At 41.2% G+C, this 15178-nt stretch overlaps 1 protein-coding gene across 1 annotated transcript in view; it reads left to right on the plus strand.

Annotated features, from left to right (window-relative positions):
• Nucleotides 1–15178, plus strand: part of MSRB3 (methionine sulfoxide reductase B3) — a 180580-nt gene that overhangs the window by 67703 nt on the left and 97699 nt on the right.

Consider the following 15178-nt stretch of genomic DNA (forward strand, 5'->3'; position numbering starts at 1 on the left):
TTCTGGGTCTGTTCTTGTTCATCAGTCTATGTTGTTCATCATTTCCCCTAGATGAGTGAGATCATGTGCTACTAGAAATACACTTATAAGAACCGAAAATGAGACAAGCAATAATGGTTATGCTGAAAGGCAAATGAATCAGTCTGTAGTTAGTTTCTTTCTGGGCCAACAGTTCTTTTGCAACCCAATTTCAATGTCAAACAGTTCCTTATGTGTACATGTCAGCAATGATATTTCAGTTCTGGATGGTGGACAAATGGTGGTAATGCTGGTCCGACCCTCTCTGGTTTGGTCCTGGGCAACCTGCAGTGACGCACAGCTGCTGACTGCTAGTATGGCAAGGCGACGTCAGCGTCTTCCATCTCTGGACTGCTTCTTTTCTGTCTTCATGGCTGGAGTAGTCCTGTTGATTCCTCTCTATTGCCAGAATCCACATGGTCTCGGAGTTGTTTTCTGAAAATATACAAACATATTCTCGACCAAAAATTAATAAAGGAATATTTCCTATAAATTTGACTTGGGGTCCTTTTTCATTTTTTGCCCAAAGAATTTTCCTCTGGCTTGTTTTGACACCATGTGTGTTTTTCATGGGTGTCTTGCTTTTAGCATTACAATTATTTTTCTAAAGTACAAATTTTCTAGATGTAATTTACTTACAGGATATTTTTCTTTACATGATATTCTTCTACTATTCCCCCCCTTTTTTGATTTAAATATTAGGAAGCTTTTGAAAAATTTTTAATGTAGTCTTGATAGCTTTTAAATTTTATTTTTTGCACTATAATATGACTGCTTTAGGTTCATTACCTGTTATGCAATTTTATCATGAGATGAGCTACCAATAAAAATTTTAGTTAACACTTTAAGAACTGTTTTTGTCCAGTACTATTAATTTTTCTAGAATATTTGCTTGCTTCAATTAGCCAATTTAAATTAGCCTGAAAACTTGAATACTATTTCACTGTCAAATTTATTACTCTAACAACAATCTTATTTTACCCTGTAAACATTAGTGGAAAGGATTATTTGCCTTCTTGAGTAGGCCCTGAGCATTCCTGGTGGTAGTCTGGATTTAGATATCAAAAACCCACTTCCCCTTACCATGGGTTCAAGACAACTCAAACAATTCTTGTGCAACGTGTTCTTGACTGGAATCGAACCCAAGACCCTTCAGTCCATGGGCTGATGCTCTATCCACTGAGCCAAACCAGCCAGGGCCCAAATTTTTACCACTGAAAAAATTTTATTTTTCTGAGAAGATTGAGGCCAACTGACATTAGCTATCTTAAATGTCTTTGCTCCTGTCTTAAATTTTTTTTTTGTATTTTAATTTTCATCAAACAATAAGCACACCCATGTAAGCAACTGGTGGAAACAGTTTAATATTAGCCCAGATGGGTGACCTCAGATTCATAACCTATAAGATGGGGAAAATAAAACCAATCAGGTATAAGAACTAAATGCAGAAAAATTCCTAGTATATGGTAGGTGTTCTACAAATGTTAAATTCAAGTGGCCTGACTAAGTTTTAGGAACATGTCATACTATCACAACAGCCTAAGAAATTCCTTATAATGTAAGAAAGTGCAGGCTTTATTAGAGAGAGACTGTCTGTTAATAGTATATATCAGTGTGATGAGTCACTACCCCAGCTGTGTTGCTACATTTCAGATGGAACTCTGCTGCAAAACTGTTCACACATGCTACATTTCACATGAGCCTCTTGTGCAATTTTATTCTAGGCTACTAGAAAATTTAAGCCATTTTTCAACTCTTTAAGAACATAAGCCCTTTCACTGAAGAAATTCCAGTTCAGTGCCACACACAATTTACTCAACTGTGCTATTCAGTGTATGTTACTCCATTTACCACGAAAGGAGACTTTCAACATAATCTTTTCCCCTTATGATATAATGGTGTGTGTGTGTGTGTGTGTGTGTGTGTGTGTGTGTGTGTGTATGCACGTGTGTGTTGGGGAGGGCAAAGGGAGAAATGTAAAAGCAGGGAGAGGAGAGTGGAGTGGGGCAAGAGAGAGAGTTTTCTATTTTTACTCCATTCAAACCCCATTTTTCAACCCCTTTAAACACTATCCCTATGATATTTACTATAAACCACCCCAATCACTATGGAATTCTACTAGGGAGAATAATATGAACTTAATTCCAAGCTTTCTTTTTATGGAACTCTAGTTGGAAATTACTCATAATTCCAGCAAATGTTTCTTAATCTTTAACAAAATGCATTTAAGTTGAATGTAAAAGATTTGAATTGCCATTCACCTTATTCTAAATCTTTTAACAAAGTAAGCTTTCCAGTACAATGAAAACATTCTGTAATGAACTGTATTTCTGAGTAGTGGCTTAAACTTTTGTTATATCCAAATATCTCATATATTATTTTGAAGAGAATATAAAATGGACTTCTCTCATCCCTTGACCCTTCTTGTCTTGTCCCTGTATATAGTGATTTACAGGAAAAGTATCTGTAACAGAGGGAGTTACTTTTCTATATTCATTTCATCTGTAAGCTCAGGGCAAGACCACAGCTAGATTGAAAGAAAAGCACTTCCTGGAGTCACTGGCAAAGATAAGGAGCAAAAAACATTGTGATGCCTGATTTGTCAAACTACCAGGAATATAAAGCTTAAATAGCATAAAAGCATAGCATAAAATAAAGGAAAGAACAACTCCATTTTAAGAAGTCAGAAAACTATGGCAAGGCATGATTCAAAGTTTAACAATATGCAAAAATTATTATAACTTCATTATTCTATTAAAAAGTTACATATATATAGAAAAATCAAAGCAATATTTATACATAAAATTTCTGGATAGCTGAAAGTGTGAGCATGAGTGTGTGTGTGTATATTTTGGGGGAAGAAAAATAAGGGAAAGGTAATCTTGCCTTATATTATCTAAATCACAATTCTATTTCTTCAGTTGATTTTCCAAAAGTACACAGAAATAGCTTATATTCTTCATAGTGAATTAGGATAGATAGTTGGAATAAGCTGGGAAACATCATAGGTAAAGGTTTTATTTAAAATTCATGCAAATTTATCTTGTTTGTGTAATCAGAAAATTCACAAATCAGAAAATTCATTAATATTTATTTCACTTCACAGACTTTGAAACAACTTATAGCTAGTTTATAAAAAAACAATTGTAACTTGTAGCAATTACTTCTGAAGCAATCCACAAAGCTGTTATTCTTGTAAGTAAATAATTTTTTTTTCAAAATGTGATCTCTTATTCAATAAGAATTGCATAAAATTTCATTCAATGTGTCTTATACATGGGTAAGTGATCCATCACATACTATTATAAAGGAAAGTGGGGAAGCCATCCAGAGGACCAAGTGGAAGCGCAGTGCTGGGAAGTGCCAGCATGCACTTGCTGCTTAACCAGAGCAAGTTACTTACACCTCCCATCTCATTATTCTCATCTGTGAAATGGTGAGAATAATGACAGCTCCTTCTAACTCATAGAACTACGGCTGTATCACGTGAAATAATGACATAAACCTGCTCTAAAAGATATAAAGGGGCAGCCGATCAATGTTTCTCTCTCATCATTGATGTTTTTATCTCTCTCTCTCTTCCTCTCTGAAATCAATAAATATATGTTTATTTTTTTAAAAAAAGATACAAAGGTATAATATGATGTGAGATTTGTAAAAACTGCAGCTTTAAATATATTTATATGGTAAAGCATAAACAGCATGAAAATCTAAAGTTCTCAAAATTAATATTGACTCCAACATTACCACGTGTTTTATAATATACTAGAGGGCCGGTGCATGAAATCCGTGCATGGGGGTGTGTGTCCCTCAGCCAAGCCTGCACCCTCTCCAATCTGGGACCCCTCCAGGGCAGTCGGACGTCCCTCTCACAATCCAGGACTGGTGGCTCCCAGCTGCTCGCCTGCCTGTCTTCCTGATTGCCCCTAACTGCTTCTGCCTGCCAGCCTGATAACCCCCTAACCACTTCCCTGCCAGCCTGATTGATGCCTAACTGCTCCCCTGCCAGCCTGTTTGCCCCTATCTGCCCTCCCCTGCAGGCCTGGTCACCCCTAACTGTTCTCCCCTGCAGGCCTGGTCCCCCCAAACTGCTCTCCCCTGCAGGCCTGGATCCCCCCAAACTGCCCTTCCCTGCAGGCCCGGTCGCCCCCAACTTCCCTCCTCTGCTGGCCTGGTCACCCCTAACTGCCCTCCCCTGCAGGCTTGATCGCCCCCACCTGCCCTCCCTTGCAGGCCTGGTTCCTCCCAACTGCCCTCCCCTGCTGGCCTGATCGCCCACAACTGCCCTCCCTTGCAGGCCTGGTCCCTCCCAACTGCCCTCCCCTGCTGGCCATCTTGTGGCAGCCATCTTGTGTCCACATGGGGGCAGCCATCTTTGACCACATCAGGGCAGCCATCTTGTGTGTTAGAGTGATGGTCAATTTGCATATCACTCTTATATTAGATAGGATAGAGGCCTGGTGCACGGGTGGGGGCCGGCTGGTTTGCCCTGAAGGGTGTCCCGGATCAGGGTGGGGGTTCCTTTGGGGCGTGGGGTGGCCTGGGCGAGGGGCCTGTGGTGGTTTTCAGGCCGGCCATGCCCTCTGGTGACCCAAGCGGAGGCCCTGGTATCTGGGATTTATTTATCTTCTATTATTGAAACTTTGTAGCCTTGGGTGGAGGCCTGGGGCAGCCAGGGTGTGCAGAAAGCTTGGCTTCCTTCATTACCAGGGAAACCCAAGCCTTCTGCTCGCTCTGTGGCCACAGCCATCTTGGTTGGGTTAATTTGAATGCTCACTCCTGATTGGCTGGCGGGCGTGGCTTGTGGGTGTAGTGGAGTGATGGTTAATTTGCATATTACTCTTTTATTAGATAGGATTGTGTGACTCAGTGATCTCTCATCCAAAATACTTTCAGTTTCTGATGAATAATTTAAAAAAATTGAGTCTGGATTCTAAATTTCCCAAATAATGTAACTTATATTAGTAACTGAGAGTTTTAATACATTAGTTATTTGCAAGTCTATAAACCTCTTGAGAGAACAGTCATGTCTTAAGATTTTTGTAAGCTCCATCTGCAGGGGCACAGGACTTTCCATATTCTTGGTACTTAACTATCCTAAATAATAAAGAGGTAATATGCAAATTGACCATCACACCCTCACAAGATGGCTGCCTATGATCAGGCTGGCAGGGGGGTTAGTGAGGGACGACCAAACAACTGAACAAGCAGGCTGCATGGGGTGACGAGGCTGGTGGGGGTAGGGGAACCATGAGGGGCGACCAGGCCCGCAGGGGGGGGCAGTTAGGGGCGACCAGGCAGGTAGGCAAGCAGTTACGAGCCAGCAGTCCAGGATTGTTGGAGGGATGTCCTGGTTTGGAGAGGGTGCAGGCTGGGCTGAGGGGACCCGCCCCCCATGCACGAATTTCATGCACCAGACCTCTAGTCTGTTAAATAAATGCTTTAATTCTAGTAAGTCAAAAATAACAAATATCAGTTTACATGATTCAAGTTGATATTAGAATGGTGGAAGTATAAATAGATATTCTCAACTGGAGGTGATTTTGCCTACCAGGGGGAATTTGAAAATATTTGAAGAGTTATTACCCTCAATTATTATCCTCTACCACACTTCCCAAAGTTTTCTGTAGACTACTCATGGAACTTACTTTCATTGGATGCTTACTTCAATAACAGCATAGCTTGCACTAAAGGTGTACCTATCCCAGTTAAGGGAGAGACGAAAATATCTATGGCTGGGACCTTTTACATGGAAATATTGAAAAGAGCAAAAAGTGACAAAAATAAGGTCAGCTACCCTAAGCTGTATCAAAAGCAAAGTTCATAGTCACATATTTTTATTATTATATATAAAAGTGATTTAAAATACCTGAACTAAGTATGCAACTCAAAATGCTAGAAACATAACAGCAATAAAATAAACTGGGATAAAATGCCCACCTTTTCTCTGCAGGCATTTGCCAATTCTAGGCATGGGAAGAGAGGGAAAGATTCCAGACATTCTGAAGCAGAGCTACCAGCAGACCAGAATTTCTCAATCTCAACACAGTTGACATTTGGGCTGGATAATTCTTTGTTGTCCTATACATTGTAGGATATTTAGTAGCATCTCTAACTTCTACCCACTAGAAGTCAATGGTACCTGCCCTCCCCACCACAATTTGTGCAAAAGTTTATTCAGATATTTTTCAAATATTCCCTGGGGGGCAAAATCACCTCCAGTTCAGAACAACTGATCTAGATAATCAACATAACAATTAATCAAGCTCTGATTTGTAGTGTTTTTTATTTCTGTGGTGCAAATACTTCCATCATGAACCATATCAACCTACAAATGTGACATCACTGAATGTTAAGCTGGAAAAAGACGTGTAGTAATACCATTGTAAAATATTGCCATCTATAATAATAAAAGATAATATGCTAATTAGACCGAACGTCTTTCCGGACGACCTTCTGGACAAAGCTGAGGCTGCGAGGGCCAAGGCAAGCCGCCGTGGCTGTGAGGGCCGAGCAATTTGCACGAATTTCATGCATCAGGTCTCTAGTAATACCATACAACAGATGTAAATAGCATAGACAACAGTTAAATTTAGTTTAAAAATCTACTAGTGGTGAGCTTTGAGTATTACCTTTTAAAATATACCATTTAATTGTAAGCTTGTGTAATTCATTTTTAATAATGCCTATGCTTAGCAACTGGCTCTCAAAAATCCTAATCTCTTAATAATAATCTCTCTTGAGCATCAACACACCAATGAAATGGGGCAAACCAAGGGTAGACCAAGTTTATAAAAAACTGCAGCTCAACCTCAAGTTAGCTCAGTCCCTGATTAAAGTAATCTTCCCCTTCTCCTCCTCACTCTAGTTGACTATCAGAAGATAGCATGAACCCTCTGTTCATCCAGAGTTAATTTTTCATGCAAAATATCTGGCATTTATCAAAAATTACCAGGCACACCAAAGTAAAGGGCCAAGGAAAATAAATTGACAAAAGAAACAGATCTATAGATGACCCACATATCCAGGTATTTAAGTCATCAGACATGGATTTAAAAATAATTGTGATTAATATATTCAAGAAAATAGATGACAGGTTGGAGAATTTCACCAGAGAACCAGAATCTATTGTAAAGAATAAAATAGTTCTGGGGCTGTAAAAAGCAATAACTGAAATACAAATATAAGAGATTAATTCAACAGCATGTTGGGCATAGAAGAAGGCAGGATTAGCAAATAGAAAAACAGGTCAGTAGAGAATATCTAGACTAAAGCTAAGAAAGCTGAAAAGAGAAAAGAAAAGTTGTTGAAAAGATAATACACAAGATGCACAGTTTCAAGTATAACATATTACAGCCACAGAAAAGAAAGAAAAAGATAATTAGAAAGAAGCAATATTTGAAGAGATAATAGAATTTTCTCAATCTGAGGAAAAAACTGGTCACAGATTCAAAAAGTGCTACAAATCTAAAACAGGATGAGTACAAAGAAAACCACATCTAGACACAGCAAATCTGATGAAAATCAAAGGCAAGAAGAAAATCTTAAAAGCACTCAGATAAAATAACTAGAAAAGTAAAAAACTAGAACTGTTAAATAAATCCAAAAGGATGATCTTCAAAAAGACCAACAATGTTGAACATTTCTGTCAAGTCCAATCAAGAAAGAAAAGGAGGAAGAAAAGAATATAGGTTTAAAACACTAGGAATGAGAATGGGATAAAACCAAAGATAGGAGGAAATTTTGATGTAAGAGAATACTCTATATAATCCTATTCTAATAAATTAAAAATCTCAGTATAATTTTCTAAAAATAAAATACCAAATTTGACTATCGAAAGGTTATACTTGAATTGACAGTAATCCTGAAAGAAATTGAGAGTTGTCACAAACCAATTTGGACTTTTATAGAGGAAAAGAAAAAAATTATTTCTGTGCTATTATAAACTATGTCTATCACAGAAAATGGATGAAAGCTTATTATTTCCTTTGACAAATGTAAAATACCCCTAAAACCAAGACCTGACAAAGACATTACAATCAAAGAAAGATTATAGACCAATCTGACTTATGAAAATATATGTAAGGATCTTAAAACATTAGTAAAAGGAATATAGCCATGTGTGGAAAGAGTAATATGCCATGACAAGCTAGGGTTTATTTCAGGAATGTACAAGTAGTTCAATACTGGGACATCTCAGGAAAATATATGCCCAGAAGAGTATTATAAAAATTCAATGTGAATTTTTTTAAAAAATATATTTTTTATTGATTTCAGAGAGGAAGGGAGGGGGAGAGAGTGATAGAAACATCAATGATGATGGAGAGTCATTGATTAGCTGCCTCCTGCATGCCTCCTACTGGAGATCGAGCTTGCAACCTGGTTATGTGCCCTTGACCGGAATCAAACCCGGGACCCTACAGTCTGCAGCCCGATGCTCTATCCATTGAGCAAAACCATCTAGGGTAAAGCGAATTTTTTAATGAAAAAAATTTAGTGAGCCCAACTGGCATGGCTCAGTGTTTGAGCGTCGACCTATGAACCAGATCATGGTTTGATTCCTGGTCAGGGCATATACCCAGGTTGTGGGTTCAATCCCCATCGTGGTATGTGCAGGAGGCAACCAGTCAATGATTCTCTCTTATCATTGATGTTTCTATCTCTTTCTCCCTTTCCCTTCCGCTCTGAAATAAAAATATATATATTTTAAAAATCTTAGTGAAATAGGAATAAAAGTAAAATACTGTGTTTTGTCAAATCTAAGAAGCCATTGATTAAAGTATTTATTACTACTTCAAATAACACTAAGAAAAAAACTGCCACCTTGGCCAGTGAGCGCTCAGTGGTTAGAGCATCAGTTTGCCCACTGAAGGGTCACAAGTTCAGTTCCCTGTCAAAGGCATGTACCTGGGTTGCAAGTTCTCTCTCTCTCCTTTTTTTCCTCCCCTTCCTCCCTTCCTCTTTTTACACTCTCTAAAATCAATGGAACCCAGCTAGTGTGGCTCAGTGGTTGAGCATCAACCTATGCACTGAGAGGTTTCCAGTTTGATTCCCTGTCAGGGCACATGCACAGGTTTTGGGCTCAATCCCCAGTGAGGGGCAGGCAGGAGGCAGCCAATCTATGTTCTCACTCATTGATGTTTTTATCTCCTGCTCCAGTCCTCTCTCTCTCTCTCTAAAGAAAATAAAAAAATAAAAAAATCAATGAAAAAATATTTACCCTGGCTGATTTGGCTCGGTGGTTAGAGTTTCAGCCCATTGACTGAAGGGTCATGCCTTTGATTCCCCATCAAGGGCACATGCCTCAGTTGCAAGCTGGATCCCACCCTGGTCAGGGTGTGTGCAGGGGGCAGCCAATCAATGTGTCTCTCTGTTATTCACAATAGCCAAGACATGGAAACAACCTAAGTGCCCTTTGAAGGATGAATGAACATTTTCAATATCATCAAATTCAGTGTTGGTCAAGATTTTGGAAATTAGCATTCTAAAATACTGCTATGTAGAGTGTGACTTAGTAGTAACTTTCTGGAGAACAATTTAATATAGTAAGTATGTCAGAAGTCTTAGAATTCTAGGAATTTATGATCTAGCAAATAGACTTCTAGGAATTTATGCTAAAAATTGTTTATGCATAAAGATAAAGCTACAAAAATATTTCAATTATTTTTATGATGGTAAAAAATAATTTAAATATCCAAAATAGATGTCTAGCTAAAAAAAAACTAGTGAAAATATATACAGGTATGGCATTTCAATATTGCAAAAGAATATGTATTGACCTGGAAAGAATTTAAAACATTTAAAAGCCTACTAAACAATAATTACATATGACTCCATATTTGTAAAATACATATGTCTATAAATATAAAAACAGAAAACAAATTAGAAGATTTTGTACCAAATGTTAACAGTAATTATCTCTGGGTTGTTGGATTGTAAGTTTTTTTTTACCTTTTTGTTTTGATAATCTGTTCTTTTTATTTTTTAAAAAGATGAGCATGTATTTTTTGGGTAATAAGAAAACATTTTACATTATTTTAATATTACTTTTGCTCACTGTGTTGCTAACACTGAACAATTAACTATTTTAAAATGTTATTTAAAACATCATTTACTATCCTCTAATATATTTTTCCCCAGTGATAATTTGAAAGAATGAAATGGAATGTAATTCCAAATATATTTTTGAGAGCCCAAATTTATCCTATCTCCTTATTAATCTGCTCACCTCCCAGTAGATATTTTACCCACTGCCCTCTCTTCTAAGTTGTTGCTTCTTCCTAAGTGACTGGTAATGGTGATAACTCAGAAAACATAGTCCCTGGGAGGTTAGACTTAGCTCAAACCTTCTATTTGGCTACCTTCTCTTGGCCTCTACTTCAACATCCCTTCAAGTTTTCTCTTCCCTCATGGCTACCTTCCATCTTTCTATATTTCCCACATGGTTCTATTCCCAGACACCTGGAGGTAATTGATAAAGAATGGGACACCAAAGTCAGAAGATTTGTATTTATTTCCAAGCAGACATATTTTAGTAAACTGTCTATCATGTTTAAATTAGGGAATTTTTAAAAAATCATTGCTTAAGGACTTACCATGTACCAGGCATTATGTTAAACACTTTTATTTAGTTAGTTTTTAATCCTCACCTGAGGATGTTTATTGACTTTTAAAAATCTGTTTTTGATTTCAGAGAGAGGAAGGGAGAGGAAGAGAGAGATAGAGACTTCAATGATGAGATTCACTGATTGGCTGCCTCCTGAACATCCCTCACTGGGGATGGAGTTCACAACCCAGGAATGTGCCCTGACCAGGAATTGGATGGTGACCTCCTGGTTCATAGGTCGACACTCAACTACTGAGCCACACCAGCCAGGCTGTTTATTGATTTTGAGAGAGAAACATCAATGTGAGAGAGATTTCTCTCACATCAATTGGTACCTGCAACCTAGGTATATGCCTTGATCTGGAATTAAATCCCCAACCTTTTGGTGCAGGGGAAGAGGCTCTAACCAACTGAGCCAACTGGCAGGGCTATGTTAAACTCTTTAAAGAAAATTATCTCCTTTATTTTTCATAACAAATAGAAAATCAAAGCTCACAAAGGGTATGTAGTTTACAAAAGTTAACACTGGCAGTAAGAGATGAAGCTAGGACACAAATTCAGGTCTGTTTGTCCCCAAAGGCACTTCTCCTCATCTCCTCTATTATATTATAACTAGTGACCTGGTGCACAGATTCATGCACATTGAAAGGAAATTAATTAGAAGGTGGCTGGTGGGGTGGGACTGGGCGAGATGGGCTGAACACACCCTGAAGCCAACTTCCTGTGGTCCCTCCCCAGCCAGACACACCTGGGGTGGTGCCGAAGCTTGAAGGACATCTGTGGAGTGAGCAGGGTCCCTCTGGCAGGTGGGGTCCCTTGGCCTGAGTTGTGAGGATTGGGCCAAAACCAGCTCTCCAGCATCCCCCAAGGGGTGCCAGATTGTGAGAAGGTGGTTCTCAGGTGACGCACCCTGGAATTAGGCTCCCTCCTCTCTGGTTCCAGAGTGTGTCCTCCGAGAACCACCGCTGCCAAGTCACCGTAGTTTGTCAGCTCCTGTGTTGAGCATCTGCCCCCTGGTGGTCAGTGCACGTCATACCTACCAGAGGGTCAGACAGTCGCGTAGCCTTTTATATATATAGATGCCTTCCTGTATTCTGGCTGATTATTCTTTTTGCTGAGTAATTCGCCATCTGGTAGCTATCACACTCTGGTGTTAATTGGTACTAATTTTCTAATGATGGCCAAGTGACTATACTTGGATTTTAAAGTGGAGAAAGCTACGATTAAGGTATAAGACCTGTGAGGTTAAAGTCACAACTTTCCCCACTTACTGTGTGTGACTTTGAATAAGTTACTTAACCTCTAATTTCCTCATTTGTAAGGATAATACCCATGTCACGGGAACTTTAGAGAAGATTAAGTAAATAATGTTGAAATGTTTGGTTAATGGAAAAGCACTGTAAATGGGAAGCATTGGCACTAAAACATTGTAAGGATTGGCATAAGTTGCAGCTTTCAGAACCAAAGTTCATTAGAGAAAGGGAGTCATGCTCTTTATTTAGAACAGAGACAAAAAGGTCAATTAGGTAAGTAATGCTTTAAAATTCTGGGAAGTTTTGTCTGTTTGCTGTTGGATTCACATTTTAGTGGCTACTGCAGGTTGGTGTTGAGGATAATAAGTGGTAATTTGCTGCAGGTGGGTGGAACAGAGAAGAGAGTGATTTTACTTGTCCAACATAAAGGCAGCTGCGGAGAATCCCTGGAGACAATAGCTAATTGATAGTCCTGCTGTGTTACAATTGGCCAGCCTAAATCCAGAGTGTTCTGTGTTCAGTACAAGACCCTCACTTTAAAAGGCTGATAGACAAAATGCACCACAGAGAAGAGCAGGTGACAGGAGACTCAAAACCATGCCACTTCATGAAGAGATGATGGAAGAGAACTGAAAATGGTTAGCTCAGGGGGAGCAGACGAGTCCTGGAGACTTCATGTTCTACTTCAGCAGTTTGCCAATCTGGCTGTCCAATAATAGGCTCACAGATTCTAAGCCTCTTCCCCACAAAGTTCTGATTGAGCAAGATTGGGGTGGAGCCTGAATGCTTTCCTTTTTTTCATTTAAGGCTGTCCCCTAATTCTTTGTTTGGTTAATATAAGTCAGATGAGCTTAAGGAAGATTGGCCCTAGGGTGATGTCCATAGCCTGTAAGGGAGGGAACAAACTACAGACAATAGACAGAGCCAGGTAGATTTATCAACTCTCTAAATGTGAGACTGGTGAAAAAGCGGTTACCTCCTGAAGCCCCTGTCCCGGCCGGCCTCACCCCTGATCAGGGCCAATAGGGGGCAGGGCTGGATGGCCCACCTCCTGTAGCCCCTCCTTCCACACAGCCCTACCCCAGATAGACCCCCCCACATCAACCGGGGGTGGGGCTGGCCAGCCAATCTCCTACAGCCCCTCCCCTGGCTGCTGACCCCCAATTGTTCCCCCCCCACCCCATTCAGGGGCGGGGCAGGCCAGCCCACTGCCCACAGCCCCTCCCCACAGCTGCCCCTACCTCCAGCTGGCCCCCTCACCCCAATTGGGGGCAGGGCCCACTGGCCAATCGCCCTCAGCCCCTCCCCCCAGCCAGCCCAGCCCTGATTGGCCCTGATCAGGGCTGGCTGGCCAACCTCCCGCCGTCTCCTCCTCCTGACAGGTCTGGCCCTGATCCGCCGATTGGGGCTGGGCTGGCTGGCCCCCATCCGTGCATGAATTTGTGCACTGGGCCTCTAGTCTATAATAATAGAAGCATAATATACTAATTAGACTGAACGACCTTCTGGATGACCTTCCGGATGAAGCCGGGGCTGTGAGGGCCAAGGCAAGCTGCTGTGGCTGTGAGGGCTGAGGCAAGCCGCTTCCACTTCGAGAGCCAAGCCCCTTGCACAAATTTCGTGCATCGGGCCTCTAGTACTGAATACTAGATTTGTGCACCAGTGGGGTCCCTCAGCCTGGCCTGCACCCTCTCGCAATTCAGGACCTCTCGGGGGATGTCCCAGGGATTGGGCAGTCTGACATCCCCTGAGGGATATAGTAGTGTGCAAAGCGGCAGGTAGCTGGGGAGGAGCCCACGCCCAGGCTGGGCACCTCGCCCCTCCTGTTCATCCCAGCCCTGCTGCACCTGCCACCATCGCCACTTGGTAGTGCTGCCACAGAGGTGGAAGAGACTCACACCGCTGCAGCTGCGCTCGCCAGCTGTGAGCCCGGTGTGTGGTGCCCGCTGTGGGAGTGCACTGACCACCAGGGGGCAGCTCCTGCTTTGAGTGCCTGCCCCCTGGTGGTCAGTGCACATCATAGCAACCAGTCAACTCGTTATTCAGTTGTTTGGTCACTTAGGTTTTTATATATATAGATTTGTTTCATCAAAATACCATGCCTACGTTATGCTAGTTCCATGACATGTTCATATGTGTTCATTAAAAAAGAGTTCTGTGGCCCTGGCTGGTTTGGCTCAGTGCATAAAGCATCAGCCTGCAGACTGAAGGGTCCCGGGTTCGATTCCAGTCAAGGGCACATGCCTGGGTTGCAGGCTCGATCCCCACTAGGGGGCATGCAGGAGGCAGCTGATCAGTGATTCTCTCTTATCATTGATGTTTCTATTCCCCTCTCCCTTTTCCTTCCTCTCTGAAATCAATAAAATCATATAAAAAAAAGAGTTCTGTGGACTAGTAAAACACAAGATTACTTATTGGAAAACAGTTAAAATAATTCAATGATTGCTTTATCAAAAAAAGCAAGGAGTGCACAAAATTCACTGATATATAGCTCCAGAAGTAGAATGTTACATGTAGCATTTCCGAAAAATTTTGACCACAGAATATTTTCTTAATTGAGGAACATACTGTAAGGCTAATGTTACTGTTAACACACATTGGGAAATACTAAAGAGGAAGATAAAGGAAGATATGTAAGGCCTATCTATATATATAAAGAGGTAATATGCAAATTGTCCAGGACAACTGCTCAGGAGGAGGCTATGCGCGCAGGTGGGTGGGAGGGGACTGCGTGTGTTGTGAGGCAAGCCACGGATGGCACAGGCCCACAGAGAACAGGGCCTGCCCACTGCCGTGGCAGAGAACAGGGCCTGCCGGCCGTGGTGCTCCGGCAGTCCAGCCTCTGGACGTGAGTTGCAGAGGAAACACGTTTTCTGACTGCTCATTGGCTAAGCTCCCTCTATGCCACTGGCAGTATTCTTGGTAACTTAGGTAATAAGAATCCAAGAAGGGCCCTAACTGGTTTGGCTCAGTGGATAGAGCGTCGGCCTGCGGACTGAAAGGTCCCAGGTTCGATTCCGGTTGGGGGCATGTACCTTGGTTGCAGGCACATCCCCAGTGGGAGCTGTGCAGGAGGCAGCTGATCGATGTTTCTCTCTCATCGATGTTTCTGACTCTCTATCCTTCTCCCTTCCTCTCTGTAAAAAATCAATAAAATATATTTAAAAAAAAAAAAAGAATCCAAGAAGGGTTTTTCCACCTCATTCCTCAAGGAAAAAATGAAGGTCCACTGCTGGAGGGGCTAAGAAATGTCATACCCGGCCCTAGCCAGTTTGCCTCAGTGGATAGAGCCTCGGCCTGC

The sequence above is a fragment of the Cnephaeus nilssonii genome (assembly GCF_951640355.1).
Source record: "Cnephaeus nilssonii genome assembly, chromosome: 6".
NCBI classification, from domain to species: Eukaryota; Metazoa; Chordata; class Mammalia; order Chiroptera; family Vespertilionidae; genus Cnephaeus; species Cnephaeus nilssonii.